This window comes from Eschrichtius robustus, chromosome 6 (genome assembly GCF_028021215.1).
Source record: "Eschrichtius robustus isolate mEscRob2 chromosome 6, mEscRob2.pri, whole genome shotgun sequence".
In the NCBI taxonomy this organism is placed as follows: Eukaryota; Metazoa; Chordata; class Mammalia; order Artiodactyla; family Eschrichtiidae; genus Eschrichtius; species Eschrichtius robustus.
The window spans coordinates 62,558,215-62,567,498 of NC_090829.1; positions in this window are offsets into that span (position 1 = coordinate 62,558,215).

Here is a 9,284-nt window from a genome sequence, read left to right on the forward strand (position 1 = left end):
TATATATGTGCCACATCTTCTTTATCCATTCATCTGTTGATGGACACTTAGGTTGCTTCCATGTCCTGGCTATTGTAAATAGAGCTGCAATGAACATTTTGGTACATGACTCTTTTTGAACTATGGTTTTCTCAGGGTATATGCCCAGTAGTGGGATTGCTGGGTCGTATGGTAGTTCTATTTGTAGTTTTTTAAGGAACCTCCATACTGTTCTCCATAGTGGCTGTATCAATTTACATTCCCACCAACAGTGCAAGAGTGTTCCCTTTCCTCCACACCCTCTCCAGCATTTATTGTTTCTAGATTTTTTGATGATGGCCATTCTGATCGGTGTGAGATGATATCTCATTGTAGTTTTGATTTGCATTTCTCTAATGATTAATGATGTTGAGCATTCTTTCATGTGTCTGTTGGCAATCTGTATATCTTCTTTGGAGAAATGTCTGTTTAGGTCTTCTGCCCATTTTTGGATTGGGTTGTTCGTTTTTTTGTTATTGAGCTGCATGAGCTGCTTGTAAATCTTGGAGATTAATCCTTTGTCAGTTGCTTCATTTGCAAATATTTTCTCCCATTCTGAGGGTTGTCTTTTGGTCTTGTTTATGGTTTCCTTTGCTGTGCAAAAGCTTTTAAGTTTCATTAGGTACCATTTGTTTATTTGTGTTCTTATTTCCATTTCTCTGGGAGCTGGGTCAAAAAGAATCTCAGCAAGATCTTTTTTGACCTACCTCCTAGAGTAATGGAAATAAAAACAAAAATAAACCAATGGGACCTAATGAAACTTAAAAGCTTTTGCACAGCAAAGGAAACCATAAACAAGATGAAAAGACAACCCTCAGAATGGGAGAAAATATTTGCAAACAAATCAACGGACCAAGGATTAACATCCAAAATATACAAACAGCCCATGCAGCTCAATATCAAAAAAACAAACAACCCAATCCAAAAATGGGCAGAAGACCTAAATACACATTTCTCCAAAGAAGACATAGAGATGGCCAAGAGGCACATGAAAAGATGCTCAACATCACTAATTATTAGAGAAATGCAAATCAAAACTACAATGAGTTATCACCTCACACCGGTTAGAATGGGCATCATCGGAAAATCTACGAACAATAAATGCTGGAGAGGGTGTGGAGAAAAAGGAACCCTCTTACACTGTTGGTGGGAATGTAAACTGGTGTAGCCACTACGGAGAACAGTATGGTCCTTAAAAACCTAAAAATAGAACTACCATATGACCCAGCAATCCCACTACTGGGCATATACCCAGAGGAAACCATAATTCAAAAAGACACATGCGGGGCTTCCCTGGTGGCGCAGTGGTTAAGAGTCCGCCTGCCAATGCAGGGGACATCGGTTCGAGCCCTGGTCTGGGAGGATCCCACATGCTGCGGAGCAACTAGGCCCATGTGCCACAACTGCTGAGCCTGCGCTCTGAAGCTCGTGAGCCACAACTACTGAAGCCCGTGCACCTGGAGCCTGTGTCCACAGTGAGAGGGGCTGCTGCGGTGAGAGGGGCCGCTGCGGTGAGAGGCCTGTGCACTGCAGGGAGGAGTGGCCCCCGCTCTCCGCAACTAGAGAAAAGCCCACGTACAGCAACAAAGACCCAACGCAGCCAAAAATAAATAAATAAAATAAATAAATTTATTTTTTAAAAAAAAGAAATGTGCAAAAAAAAAAAAAAGGCACATGCACCCCAATGTTCATTGCAGCACTATTTACAATAGCCAGGTCATGGAAGCAACCTAAATGCCCATTGACAGACGAATGGATAAAGAAGATGTGGTACATATATGCAATGGAATATTACTCAGCCATAAAAAGGAACAAAACTGGGTCATTTGTAGAGACGTAGATGGACCTAGAGACTGCCATACAGAGTGAAGTAAGTCAGAAAAAGGAAAACAAATATCGTATATTCACGCATATATGTGGAATCTAGAAAAATGGTACAGATGAACTGGTTTGCAAGGCAGAAATAGAGACACAGATGTAGAGAACAAACGTATGGACACCAAGCGGGGAAAGGGGGGAGATGAATTGGGAGATTGGGATTGACATATATACACTAATATGCATAAAATAGATAACTAATGAGAACCTGCTGTACAGCACAGGGAACTCTACGTCACTTCTCTGTACAGTAGAAACTAACATAACATTGTAAAACAACTATACCCCAATTAAAAAAAAAAGAAACAGGAGAGAACTTACTAATCATCCAAGTCTACCTCCTCATTTAACAGATGGGAAGCTTCACCCTGAGAGAGGCCCAGTGATCTGCCCAAGATCTTTAGTGGCAAAGGGCCCAGGGACAGGACCAATAACACATTCACAGGTTAGATGGTGTTTTCACCCACATTATCGTACAAGCAGACTGAGCTGGGTGGGGAAGGATTATTAAAATTCCCAATTTCCAGCCTGAGGTGGAATGACTTGTCCAGAGCAGAATTCAAATTGAGATGGTCACACACCCAGTCCACTGCTCTTTCCTGCACCACAGTTTCTTGCACATGTTGGTATTTAGCTCAATCATTTCCGCATTCAATATATTTCAAACTCCAAGTTCTGCTTTATTTTATCCTATCTTCAGCAGTATTTCACATTCGGCCTTCCCTGGTAGGATTATACTGACGTTTTGTCTTAAAGAAAAACCAGTTCAGCGGCCACATTTGGCACCAGAAACATTTTTTAAAACTGAATGAGCCTCCCCATACAAATCATCTTCACAAAATATATCACATGTATATCATTCCAGATGTATATCATTATTGCACTAAACACACTGAACCAGTGTGCTCAAAGAGCAGTCACAGCTCACTAATTGAAGCAATATTTATCATATAAATACCAAAAAGGAATTTTTAACAAATGCGTGGAACACTGAGATAAAAACTTCCTGACTTCATCAATAAAAACTGATTTGCATTCACAGAAGGGTCTCAGAGTGAAATGAGCAACAGAGAAAATTATCGGGATAATTCTAGTCATCTAAATCCAAAGGATCTGAACCTGAATGTGTTTTTTTATTTGAGGAGGTCCAGGGAAGGGGTGGGGGAGAAAATGTGGGGGAGAAAGAAGGAATTACCTTGCCACTGTCTCAATGTTCTCTTACTGTATAGGGCCTGTCCTTCCACCACAACCCTTATTTCAGGAGGAATGCACGCATGTTTTGCTCCCCATTGTAAACTCATGGAAGAGGATTAGAATTGCTCAGTCTCGTGGGGCTGGCAGAGGTTTCTCGGTGGGGTTCACCTGGGGCGGAGCGACACCTCCAGGCCGTACTTCTACAGAACAAGCCAGGGAGCTGGACTGCGCCCCGGCCCTCTACTGTGACCTGCATCATCCCAGCACGCTGTCTCGTGAAGGACCCTCCAGTGGCTTGGCAGCGATTTCTGCTGGAAAGCACCGGCCTTCGTTCCTCCCGTTCCCTCTCCTTTCTCAGTATCGGGTCAATCACTACACAACTGGCCACCCCTGCCCGCGGTCAGCAGCGGGTAACAGATCCTAACAGCCAGCTAGCCCCGGGGTTAGCGCTCAACAGACCCGGCAATTGCCTGGTGAAGGCTCCTGCCCCATGGCCTGCTCCGGCTCCGCCAGACGCGGGGGACGTCCAAGGCCGCGAGCGCAGCGCCTCAGGGACGCCTGTTACAGAGCAGCACCGGAGGCAGCGAGGCCCACACGCTGGGCAGGGGCCCCTCGGCCATCCCAGGGCTGCGACGGAGGGCGGGGTGGGGGGAGACCAGGTCCCAGACAACGCCCCCACCCTCCATTAATAAAACGCAGAATTAAGCGTCATTTACCGACACAAGCGATCACTCTGGTCAGTCGCCGGGTGAACTCCTGAGGGGCCATTTCTTCTTTTAACCAAAACTGCATTTCGCCGAAAAACCACTCGGCATAAACAAAACAAAGCAACACAAAACGGTTTCTAGTGATGCTATGGATGACTTTTTAAAGGCATCTCTTCGCGAGGATGCTCGGCCCTCACACTCTTCCTCGCTCTCCTCAGGCACAAAACGAGAGTCACTCCCAGCCAAGGCCAACTCTCCAGGGCCGCGCGGTTAGAGGACGCCAGCCACACCGCGGAGGGGGTTATTTTAAAGATTAGGTGGAGCGGCTTTTCCAATTTGACGACTGGCTTTACGAGAGAGGGAAGCTGCAGTTCCGGAGAGGAGAAAAGCAAGTCGCCCCAATCTCGCTGTAACCGCGCTTCTGGCGTCGCGGGCCGAGGGGGCGCATGGGTTTCTGGATTTGTGGTCAGATGTGCTGCGCTGCCACCCGGCAGGGTCGCGTCGGGATGAAGGATGCTCTGTCAGCGCGCAGGGGGCACGCGGAGTCAGCGGGTGCGGAAGGCAGAGGAGCTGAGGTGTCCAGGGCTCAGCCTTGCAGCCTACCCCGCGTCGCCGCGCGCCCTTGCGCTTCCCGCCTCCGCGCCCACCTTTCCCCGCCCGGGGGCGGTGCCCGAGGCTCCCGGAGAGGCGCGCCCGCGCCCGAGCACCGCCCTTTTTCGGGTGGGGCAGGTGCGTCCATTCCCCTAAGAATGGGGGCGATTCAAGATCTGTCCTCCAATTGTGGGAGAGGAGACAGCGAGTTTGGTGCGCCCGCCAGCACCGGGGTTCTGAACGCCGGACGCTCGGTTCCCTGGCTCGTCTCTCCTCCTTCCCCGCCAGGTATCTGCGGAGAAGCCGAGGCGAGAAAGTGACTGGCAGGGAGCTCTGCGGCCGCCCCGCTGGGGCTCTGGAAGGAGGGCTGTTTGAGGCCCAGCTGCCCGTCCCATCCAGACTCCGGGCTTGGGGGAGGGGCGGTGGCTGGCGTTTGTTTCCCCCTGTTAGGGGTTGTCTCATTCAGTTATCAGCGTCCACTGGACACACCCGCATTTGGAGCCGGGAGCGCGGGCCGTGCACCGACCTGGCTCCGCACGCGTGTGCGTACGTGTGTCTCCACCGTGTGGGCCTTTTCCTTTGTGCAGCTCCTCCCGTGCGCCCCCGCTCCGTCTGCCAACTGTCAGGCGCGCCAGTGCGCCCTCCTGGAAAGGCTCTGACACAGCGCCATTGCGGAGAGCGTCTGACCCGCAACTATCCAGTGGTAGACGCTGTCCCGGGGCTTCCTTAGGTGGCTCCAGATACTACCTGACAGGCGGACTAACCGAATTCAGTAGAGCTCCACGTGAAAAGCCTGAGCAAACGAGAATCTAGTCAGGTTGTCCCCCAGTCCATTCCTAAAAGGGGGGGCCCTGTCGCGAGAGTGCCAGGACCACCCACAGGTTCTGAGCCAATTCCGGGAAGCTCAGCTTTCCTCTTTGGCATGTAAAAAGCCAAACCCCAAACAAACACCTTGGATTCAATTTCTAGTAATAGCCACTCATCCCAGGGGTTTAGGGACGTTTTTAAATGCTCTCTGCTAACAGTTGTGGGCTGTGGTTAAGAGATGATGTTAGTCCACCTGCTACGTGAAATTTGTGCAGAGGTTCTTCTCTCCTGTGATGTTTGGGCTCTTTGCACTCTGCCTGCACAAGTAGAGCAACCATTTTCATAGCAACCTCCTGCGAGAAATTCAGAAAGGGGTTAAAGACCCAAAGGAGTAAAACAGCTTTGGGTTGTGTTTCCACGGTAGTTTCTGGCTCTTCAAGGGTCACAAGTATCTTTGAGAAACCAAATGAGGTGTTTTCTGTTGGTAGTAGTCAGTACCTGGTGACCAGTCAGAGCCAACTGTGAACTGGCCCCTAGAAACCAGCATATTGCTAAGGAGACTGATAATGTGGGACGTTCTGGACTTTGCAGATCCAGTGACCTCAGCTTCTCAGATTAAGCCAGGTTTTGTGGGTAAGAATCATGGATGGAAGGGACGGGAGAATGGGAAGAGCAAGAAGAGTCAGGTGAAGCTTATGAATAGAAATGAGAGAGAAAAGAAAGAAATAGAAAGGAAATAAATCACACTCAGAAGGCTGGTCTCCTTCCCACATCTGTACCTTCACAATCTTCAGAGGTTTCCATGGAGATGAATTGGCTGACTTTATAGCAAGATGTAACAGGCAGTGGCTGTCCTCAGAAACCAGTTCTGTCCCCCCATTTCTAATACATGCTCTCCTGGGGCCTCAACTGCTTCACCTGGGCTATGAGGGGGTGGGTCTGTGATCTCCAAGTTTCCTTTTCCAGTTCTGAAATCCTGTAACTGTAACTAAGAAGAAATGAGCATAGTTTTCAATAGCCCTTATCTCCTTGTTCCTCTGAGAAAAGTTATTATCTCCATTGCTCTTGTGAATATGGACATGCTTCCTGCCTTCTCTCCTTCCCTGCCCTCCTCCCTTCTGTGCCTCTCTTTATCTTTTCTAATTATGATTTATTTCCTGTCTGTGACAAATCACATTGCTCTAATATATGGCAAAATCAAGGAACAAGTCAGAATAGCCTGCCTTCCTCTCGAATGAATGAATTAATAATCAGTCACATCAATTGAACATCAATTATATGCTCAGGGTTGTGATAGGCAGTGTCAATTATAGCAGCTACCACTGCCATATAGTAAGTGACTGCTCTGTGCCACCTGGTATGATGGTAGGCATTTCACGAACGTCATTTAAGCCCCACAATAACCCTTTAGGGCTTTAGTCTTATTTTGCAGATGCTGCTGGCACAAGAACCAAACTGTGTATCACTTATCTTATGAATCTAGACCATTCTCTGCCTTCAGGTAAGGATTTGCCTGAGCTTGGAAAGACAAACCATCCTCCAAGCACTGCCAAAGTAGATTCTACCTCCCTTTTGGTGGATTGTCAGCCCTGCCTCCAACAATGAAGAGAAAGACAAAGGACCCACCTTGGGTGCCACAGGTGAGGTTAGGCACCATTGGGGCCACCCAGTTTAGTCTAGATCAGTGGTTCTCAAACGAACAGAATCACCTGGAAATACAGGTGATTTTTTTAAATACAAACTCCTGGTCCCCATCTCCAGAGATTCTGATTCAGTAGTGTGGAATGAGACCTGAGAATTTGCATTTTTAACAAGTACACAGGATTATGGATGCTGCTGGTCCTGGGACCACCACTGGCCTAGAGCGAAGCTCTTCAAAATTCTTAGACTGTAAACCACAGTATGATATAAAGTTTACATCGTGACATAGTCAACATAAATTACATAATTAAAACAAAAGTTGTATGGAACAATTTTTTTCCCTTCAGAAAAGTTAACTCAAAATGAATCACTGACCTAAATGTAAAACACAAAACTATAAAATTCCTATAACATAACATAGGAGAAAATCTAGATGACCTAGGGTTTGGTGAAGACTTTCTAGGTACAACACCAAAGGCACAATCCGTGAAAGAAAGAATTGACAAGATAGACTTCATTAAAATTAAGACTTTCTGCTGTGTGAAAGATACTATCAAGAGAATAAAAAGAGAAGCTATGGGCTGATAGAAAATAGTTATGAAAAACGTATCTCTCTGTTAAAAAAATAAAGGCCTGTTATCTAAAATATACAAAGAACTCTTAAAACTCAATAGTAAGAATAACCTGATTTTTAAAATGGGTTAAAGACCTTCACAGACACTTCCTCAAGATATACAGATGGCAAATAAGCATATGAAAAGATGCTCCACATCATATGTCATCAGGGAAATGCAAACTAAATAACAATGACGTACCACTACACACCTAATAGAATGGCCCAAATCCAAAACACTGACAACACCAAATGCTGGTGAAGGTGTGGAGCAACAGGAACTCTCATTAATTGCTGGTGGGATTGCAAATAATTTGGAAAATTGCCCTTTATAAGATAGTTTGGCAGATTTTTACAAAACTCAACATATTCTTACCATGCATTTCAGCAATTGTGCTCCTTGGTATTTATCCAAAAGTTAGAAATTTATGTCCACACAAAAACCTACACGTTTATAGCAGTTTTATTCACAACTGCCAAAACTTGGAAGCAACCTGTCCTTTAGTAGGTAAATGGATAAATAAACTGTGATACATCCAGACAATGGAATATTAGTCAGTGTTAGAAAGCAATGAGCTATCAAACCATGAAAAAAAAGAAAGAAACTTAAATGAATATTACTAAGTGAAAGAAGTTAATCTGAAAAGATTGCTTATTGCATGATTCCAACTACACTACATTCTGGAAAAGGCAACACTATAAAGACTGTAAAGAGATCAGTGGTTGCCAGGGATTATGGGGGAGGGAGGAATGAATAGCCAAAACACAGACAATTCTTAGGGCAGTAAAACTACTCTTTATGATTTATAATGGTGGACACATATCATTATAAATTTGTCCAAACCCATGAAAGTACAACACCAAGAGTGAAGGCTGGGACTTCCCTGGTGGTTCAGTGATAAAGAATCCGCCTTCCAGTGCAGGGGACGCGGGTTCAATCCCTGGTGGGGAAACTAAGATCCCACATGCCGCGGGGCAACTAAGCCTGCGCACCACTACTACTGAGCTCTCGAGCCTCAACGAGAGAGCTGACGCGCCCTGGAGCCCATGTGCCACAACTAGAGAGAGAAAACCCACGCTCCACAACTAGAGAGAAGCCCATACACCACAACAAAGAGCCAGCGCCACAAGGAAAGATCCCTCACACCTCAACGAAAACCCCGTGTGACGCAACTAAGACCCTACGCAGCCTAAATAAATAAATAAATAAAGGGAAAAAAAACACCAAAAAACAATGAAGGCTAATGTGAACTACGGGCTTTCAGTGATTATGATGTGTCAGTGTAGGTTCATCAATTGTAACAAATGTACCACTCTGGTGGGGGATATTAATATTGGGGAGGGGGTATGCATGCGTGGGGGAAGGGGAAAGCTCTACCTTATGCTCAATATTGCTGTAAAAAATAAAGTCTACAAACTTGCAACTAGAAGACTAATAAGTTCCGGAAATCTAATGCACTGCATTAGTGATTATAGTCAACAATACTGTATCATGTACTTCAAAGTTGCTAGGAGAGTAGATCTTAAATGTTCTCATCAAAGAGAAATTATAGGGATTTCCCTGGTGGTGCAGTGGTTAAGAATCCGCTTGCCAATGCAGGGGACACGGGTTCGAGCCCTGGTCCGGGAAGATCCCACATGCCGCGGAGCAACTAAGCCCATGCGCCACAACTACTGAAGCCCACGTGCCTAGAGCCCATGCTCTGCAACAAGAGAAGCCACCGCAATGAGAAGCCCGCGCACCGCAACAAAGAGTAGCCCCTGCTCGCCGCAACTAGAGAAAGCCTGCGCACAGCAACGAAGACCCAATGCAGCCAAAAATAAATAAACAAACA